We start from the raw sequence: 8,419 nt of genomic DNA on the forward strand, positions 1-8,419 counted from the left end.
CACTAATTTCTGGAGTCATTCATGAAAGAAGCCTGATTATCTTCTGTTTAATCACAATAAGACATTTGCAAACATCTGCTTTTACTTTGGTACACAATGACCAAATCAGTAACATAGTACAATATCAATCCTCTTTAAAAAAAATAAAAAATAAAAAAAGGGAAAAAAATCACTACATGGATACCAAGTATGAAATAAATACCAATACCTGGCTAATAAACAGCAAAGAGGGGGGAAATATAATACACTTTAATGCAAAATTAAAATGAATCAGATTAGCTGATTAATCAAATGAATAATCAATAGATTAATTGATTCTAAAAATATTCGTGATAATATAGTGACAGATCTACTAATAATGTTCCGTAATGTTTGTTGTTCCTACGTAAAGTATTTTTCTTGGCTACAAATATTACAAATAATTGGATTAAGTGATTTAGAAAATGGATAGATGGATAAAAAAGTGCAGCCCCGCCCCCCCCCCAAAAATATCGCCCCCCCCCCCCGTACAAATGATGAGGGCTTTTCAAAGCTCAATTCTTATCGTGCGTGAAGGAAAAATTTTATTTTCTGTGAGTATGTTTATGTATTTATTTGTTTGTTTGAATTAATTCTAAGGATGGCATGTGTGGATTTCTGACAGAAAAGCCATTAAACGCTGGTGCGGATCCAGAGTATTTTGTTTGGCCTTGACGGAGTTATGACTGTATCATTCTTTTAGTTTTAACTTCATATTTATATTCTTGTGTGATGTTGAAAAGAAAGTCCACTTCACAACTTTTCTTTCAATCCTCGTGGTTTAAATGTTGTGCCTTTTCAAGAAGGATTTCTTCAGGCTTCTGATTGGCTAAAATGCCTTCCACCTCTTGTCACTTAACCAAAACAGTGGTGCTACTATAATGATTGACGGAGTGGGACCATCAGAACTACTGAGCTTGTTTTGAACTCTGTTGCTAACCAAAACAGCAGCATGTAAATTATCACTTAGATGTTTTCACGTGTGAAGTATTATTATATGTTGTAAGATAGTTCCCTATGGAGTATTAAAGATGCAATTAAATGGCATCTTTTAACAACAGGCATGTGCCCACTCCACAATGTTATGTCCATCCTACTGGAGAAATGTTAGTTACTCCTCAAATCATACATTATGTTGAGACTGCATCGTTAACAGCTTTTCATGTTACAGTAAACTGCCGTGTGGTCGCTCCAGAGTGTTGTGTGCATCCGGGTTCATTTCTACTGCCTCAAATATGAGACAATGTCTGCAATGACTTATCTTTTTAATATTCTATGATGTGTGGGTGTTCCACAGTGTTGTGTGAGTCCATGTTTAAGGGTTTAGGTTTTCACAGTCTGCCTCAAATCTTTTTTTTTTTTAAGTCTTTTTTTTTTTAAACAGTGATTTAGAGTTTCAATACACACTGTCTGAAATGGTCATCCCACAGCATTGTATTCATGTTTATGTTCCAGGTATGTACTTTATAGTTCCATCCAAGTCTGATGTAGTAACAATTACTTAATGTTATGTGGAGACAGTGATTTTAACTAACAACTAGTGTTCTAGTAGTGGTCACTCCACAATGTTGTTTAATTCCATGTTTATGTAATGGCAAATTCTTAGTTCCACCAGTCTGACTCTAACATAGGTTTTAGTGGGGAAAGTGTCTTTAGCGGTGACAAGCATTGAATTAGACTGGCGTGTGATCGCTCCACAACGTTGTGTGCCTCTATGCTTATGTTCTGACGACTTGTTGGTCATCTGCAGTTTCTTTCTCCAAAATAAGTCATTTTAAAATATGAAAAATACCCTTGTATGAATAAAAGGCCTTCCCTGTAATCCAGGAGCACAGCAGTTGAGTAAATACAGCAAATGTGGTCATAGTTGGCCACGAACTGCTTTAATGAAGCATCCAGACACATGTAGTTATTCACGAATTAAATATGTATCAACGGGTCTGTGACCTTGGCTCGGGCCTCATATCAAGTTGAACTCAAAGCGAGACTGTCTGCAATTACAGACTCTTAATTACATATTCACTTTGAACACACTGCTTGTGCTGCCCTCCACCGCGCTCGCTTTAAAAAAAGAAAAGAAAATGTAAAAAATAATACATCCGTCAAGTGGCGTGTGTGCTTAGTAGCTACTTGTACTCACAGAAGGCGTATGCTTACTGCTCTTATTCCACCTTTCAATACAAAAATAAAGTTATTGAATTCTTACCGGCATCACTGACATCCGCCATTGTGCACGCGCATGTAAATGCACAAGCACCGGCGAGGAACACGGGTCATCTGGCACACACGCACTCTTGAAGTGTCTTTCATTGGTCTTAAGAAAAACTTCATTATTCATTTTATATGGTTGTTAAGTGTCTCATTTACAAAGTCAAGTTATGTGCGCTGACTGGAATATCACATCGGAATCAAAATGAATCTTTTGAAAATTCAGCCCTGGAAGGAGTTTGACTTAACATCATTCTATTTGTTAAGCTATCATGAATAGATGCACAAACATGTAAAACAGCCATGACAGGAAAGACGCAGGAAGTCGTCCATTTTGGTGGAAATTCCACGCTCATGTTAAGGTTTCCAAGGGCCCTTCAATGAAATTCCTCTTTGAAATTTTGTTTGATTGCAAGCAAGTTTAAACCTTGTGTACTGGACAGATGGGCGATATTAACTTGTAAAATATTTGCGTTTTTGCAGTTTCATAGCAACATGAAATTTGGTGGAAAGGTCTATCATGAGAAGACCATCAAGAAGCCATGCCTGAAAATACACAGGAAGGCTGCCATTTTGGCTGAAGGCGTTTTTCAGACATTTCCAACGGTCCTCCAAAAAGGAACTTGTCTTTTTTTTTTCCTAAAAATTTGAAGCAAATATATTAGACTGTTGGTTGTCATTACATTTTAATACACTTAATAATACACTTACTACATTATGTCATTTCATGTGGCAAGTTTGATGACTCACCTTTGGGTTACACTGTAAAAAGTTTTGCCCCCTTAAACTTAAAAAAAAAAAAAAAAAAAAAAAAAAATGTCCAGATATCACATGTAAAATATTTGACTTCACAGAAACTAAATTGAGTGACTTCGTATGACCTAATTATTTCAAGTTGATGTAGCCAACTTGAACCAACCTTAATTTTTTTTTTTGCATTGATCCAAAATATTTTCTTAACATTTTAGTTACTGAACCAAACCAATTCATGTGTTTAATTCTAAACACTCACCCAAAGCCCAACAATATAGCACAGCCTTAAATGGCTACAGATGCCTTTTTTTTTGTTTTTTTGTTTTTTAACATTCACTTACACATACAAACATGGTCTCCTGGGTGGGGAGGTGAACCCACACCATATGCATCAAAGGAAAGCGACTGTAACCACTCCACCACCCCACATATTACCCAGAGGGCATGAAGACAAGAAATGTAATTGGAAGGAAATCAAGTACTTTATTTTGGGTCCTTTGTATTTTAAAATGTCTGTCAGTGCAAAATAAATAGTTTTCAACAATCAAATCAATACCTTTATCCTGTTTTGAATGAATAATATTACTTTCAATGAAGTGCAGATTGCAATCCTTTTTACAGTGGTCATGCAACCCTTCATTTTGTGAAAATGCAGCCCGCAAAGACAGTTTCACTGGGCAACATGAAATTTGGTAAATTGTTAGGTGTATCTATTATGAGTAGACGCACCAAAAAAAAAAGTCTCAAGAAGTCATACAGATTTGGTTGAATTGTTACAAAATTTCACTCTGGAATACTAAACAAATGGACAATGCAAAATTTGACTTTTGTTGTTGTTATTGTATTGCTGTTAATGTTTTATGTTTGTTTTTTGTGTTTCTGTAACGCGCTTTGTGACAGCTAAGGCTGTTTGAAACCGATATATAAATAAAGGTGACTTGACTTGACTTGACTTGACTTTACTTTACTTGACAGCCAGTTTCACTGAGTAACATGAATACGAGCTGGTAGAAATACTTAACACCTATCAAGTAGACGTACAAAAGAATCTAAAAAAAGACACAGGAAGTCGTAAATTTTGGTTTGAGGATGTCCTTCAGGGAGTTTGACCATTTCTGTTTACCGTATTTTCCGCACTATAAGGCGCACCTAAAAGCCTTCAATTCTTTCAAAAGCTGACCATGCGCCTTATAATCCAGTGCGCCTTATATATGGATCGATCTTGAGCCGCAACAGGTCTCGCTGTCAAGACGCTATCGATGACCGTGCACGATCGTGCATGCGCAGAAGATCCCGCCATCTTGGATCGCTAGCTAATGCTAATACTTTACCTCAGAGGAAATATTAAAACAGCTGTTTATTAATTTTGGGAGTGAATGGAGTTGTCAGAAAGCTGGTTTGTATTTTATTAATAAAGTTTGACCTAGCTGACTGTTTTGTTGACATTCCCTTTAGCGCAGCACCATCTAATGGATGCATAACGTAACCCCAGCCCCTACTGTAGCGCCTTATATATGGAAAAAGTTTTGAAATATGTCATTCATTGAAGGTGCGCCTTATAGTGCGGAAAATACGGTACTCTATGTATTAATGTAACACATGCACATACGATGTGGCGTGTTTAAAGCTCACATAATGTCACAGTTGTGACACAGAAAACAAATAGAATCCTACTGCCTCGCCGTCTGTAGCGAAAACAATCTGTCCGCAAGTCTTCAGAGATCCTCACTTCTGTCTGTGTGTGCGTTCACAAGGCCTAAATGGAGAAGGCGTGCTGAGGTTAATGGTTAGCGGGCCCCAGAGGACCAGTGGTGGGGGAAGCGTTTGTGTGTGTGTATGTGTCATATTAAAGTTAAAGAAATGGCGCTTAAATGGACGCTTCTGTTTTCATATAATGTACTTCTATTTTAAACAAATAGAAGCAGAAGAAGTGAGAGTGAGAGAGAAAAACAGTCAAGTGAAAATGCTCAATTTAAGTTAATTTAAAAGTGCATTTATCAAATAGAACACAAAGTTCAAATTTAGTAGCAGTCAGACAAAAATATTATGGGATGAATTTGCATTTGAAGGATGTCCATAAGTAGACTCTTTCTGCTTTCTGCAAATATTGTGATACATACAGTGAACAATACATAAAGCATTCGTACATTGCATTCAAGGTGTTTTCTCTGTGTCGCAATTCATCACAACCTCACACAGTCGGGCATCACAAACACACATACATATTATACACACCCTCACACTTAAAAAAAAAAAAAGAAAAAAAAAGTGGGCTTAATAAAAAGAGCCTTTGAAAGTAACAAGATTGCGGTTGCTCAAATTTTAATCACTGCATTTCATTAATTCATTCCTTTTTCCACAAGCACGCTCACTCCAAACGCGTCACGAGTTACTTCACACGCAAAATGTTGTTTGCAATGTTTACTTTCTTTATCTTAATTTTCCCATTTACAGCCCACAAATAATTAAATAAAAAGAAATCAACGCAAGCTTGTGAAAGGGTTTCGGCTCAAGGACGTTATAAGATTAAAAACAACAACAAAAAAAGGATGAACGCGCGGCGTCCCGCTGACCCCCCGTGCGCATGAACGCATCGCGGTGCTTTCAGGCTGAAGGGAATTGGATGCAAGTCCATAGAGAGAAATGTTTTTGTTTGGGGACATTGAATGCACCACTCAACTCATCACTAGTTTTCACTTTCATCTACTTTGTCCATGCGAACATCTTAAAAAAACAACAACTCCCTTTAGTGTTTGGGTAAAAAAAGAGAAGGTTGCTGCTGAGCTATTTGAACACAGTTACTAACCAAAACAGCAGCACATAGCAAGACACGTGAATTCTTAATGTGGTGTCTTTCGAGAAACAACCAAAAATGCACACTGTATTAAAAAAAAACAAAAAAACACTAAGAGGTATATTCACTAACCCCGCGAATACATCGGATGCGGCTGCGGTGCGTTCTGGCGACACAACCAATTAGAATTCATTCATTCGAATGGTGCAAATTGCACCGGGTGCGTGTGCGGCACTGCTGTCATGATCCCGGGATCGAGGTTGCGGCAGGTTTATACATGCTTTCCATAAACGTTATCTGCGTCACGCAAACTACATGTGGCTATTTGCGCTGGCGTTCGTGAATTAGACACTGTATATCAATGAGTCTCATTTGCATTGGGGTGGGCATATTTTGCGTCATATTTATGCAAATTATCTCATTTACATACACGCAAATAACACCGGCACACCGTGGCGCAAAATGGTTGGCAGCGCACTCAGTGACGGATTTCCCCATCTGCGCATGTTTAGTGAAAATGGGCGCTCCCGGTTTGCTCCATTTTTACCGGTTAGCGCCGTGCAAAGGCCACGCAAAGCTTTAGTGAATAGGCCCCTAAGTGTATGTGAAAAATAGATCTTAAGGGTTGCACGGAAAACCTGCTGATGCTAATGCTAATTACTGTTAAACTGTTAACGAATTACATGAACCAAGATATTTAGTGAACTTGGGGCAAGTTAAACAAATAGAATCAAAGCAACACATGGACGACATTTTCGCAAAGTGAACCAAGTGTAGATGGGTCTTAACTCATTTACTCCCAATAACGAATAAATACGTTTTTTTATGTTCTAAGTGTCCCAAAGACGTATTTGTACGTTTTTTTTGTTTTTTTTATGCTAGAGCATACAGAAGGCTTTGATGCAGTCTCTCAACTGCAAAGAACGGTTGCAGAAATGGTAGTTATTACGCAAACGGCCAGCAGGTGGCAGCAGAGCAAAGGAGATCAACCAGGGCCATCTAGGGAAAAAAGCTCAATTACTTACAATTTTAAATAGATTTGTGAAAACTGATGAAACTTAGCTCTCTTCTAATGCTAATTGCTGCAAAACGGAAACAGATAGAAACATTTTTTTCCTGATGAAAGAAGAGACTTTAATCTTTCATTTGGTAGGTTCCTTGTTTTTATAGCAATAGAACATAATATTCCGTGGGCCTTGCAAAATCAGTCAAAATCCAGTAAAACAGCCGGGAGCGAACGGGATTGCTTCTGTGAAAATGGCTGGGACTGATTGAGTTAAGTGTTGCACAGTAAAATCCACGGATGCTCATTTCCGATCGAACGCTGTGATATACAGCAGGTCTGTACCAAAAACTACACATACTGATGCCAATAAATACAATAAATGCAACACTTTGCAAAGTGAAGTGAAGCCAAGTATTTAGCGCAAATGGGTCTTAAGGGTTGCACGGAAAAATGCTAATTTGTGCTAAGTAGTTAAGCATTAGCATGGTGTAAAACGTAACCCGTAAATGCTGGAACGCGTTCCCTTCACTGGTATTTTTATTGAATGCGATTTTTTTTTTTTTTTTTTTTTTTTTCCTATTTGTGCCTTGAACATGGATCAAGACGAGCGACAATGGAGGCGGTGGGCGCGCGCCAGGAAACCCAAGGTTGGCGAGCTGAGCGAGAGAGAAATAGAGGAGGAAAAAAATGCTTTTGATCAACTTGCTCTCGCGGTCACGGTCAAAAGCAGCAGCGGCATGGAAAGAAAAAAAAAAGAAAGAAAAGAACCTGTTTAGTGGTGTGCTGCCGATACATTCTGCACAAAAGACATACTTGATCACAAAGAGCACACACACGCATACACCCCTCACACATTGTGTGAGCATGTGGCCTGAGGGGCAAAAGACAAAGTGAAGAAAAAGAAGAAGACAGAGAAGAAGACGACGAAGAAGATTGTGTCTCCAAGGAGAACAAGGCTAGTGGCGGAAATGTTGTTGTTTTGTTTCCCCACCACAAAAGCACAAGTTTCACACTGGAACACTCACAATTCTGTTTGGGTCGCTCCTTCAAAACTTTTTCAATGCCATGCTGGACCAACAATAAAATAAAATAAAGAATATTGGACCAAAAATAGAGGATAATATTTGGCAATATATATATATATATATATATATATATATATATATATATATATATATATATATATATATATATATATATATATATATATATATATATATATATATATATATATAATAAAATATTAAATATAAGAAAACGATTAAAAAAAATCAATGGCAAAAATTCTAGGAATCAACAAAAATACAACATGAACATATTGGAAGAATAAAAAAATATTTATAAAGAAATGTAAAAGCCTGAAAAACAAAGATGCAAAAATATAAAATGGCAAAAAAAAAAAAAAAAAAACTGGCAAAACTCTAAATTGCTAAATATTGCACACACACACACACACACACACACAAAAATCAAAATTATGAAGATACAAAAGCATTTTATGAGATAAACAAAAACAACAAAAATACTAGAAAAAATATTAAAATCTTGGGGGAAACATGAAAAAAGACAACAAATATATTAGTAAGATACAAAATATAAAATGTAAAAATATTCATTGAAAAATACAAGCTTTAGAAGAA

Source organism: Festucalex cinctus, chromosome 3, assembly GCF_051991245.1.
Source record: "Festucalex cinctus isolate MCC-2025b chromosome 3, RoL_Fcin_1.0, whole genome shotgun sequence".
Lineage (NCBI taxonomy): Eukaryota > Metazoa > Chordata > Actinopteri > Syngnathiformes > Syngnathidae > Festucalex > Festucalex cinctus.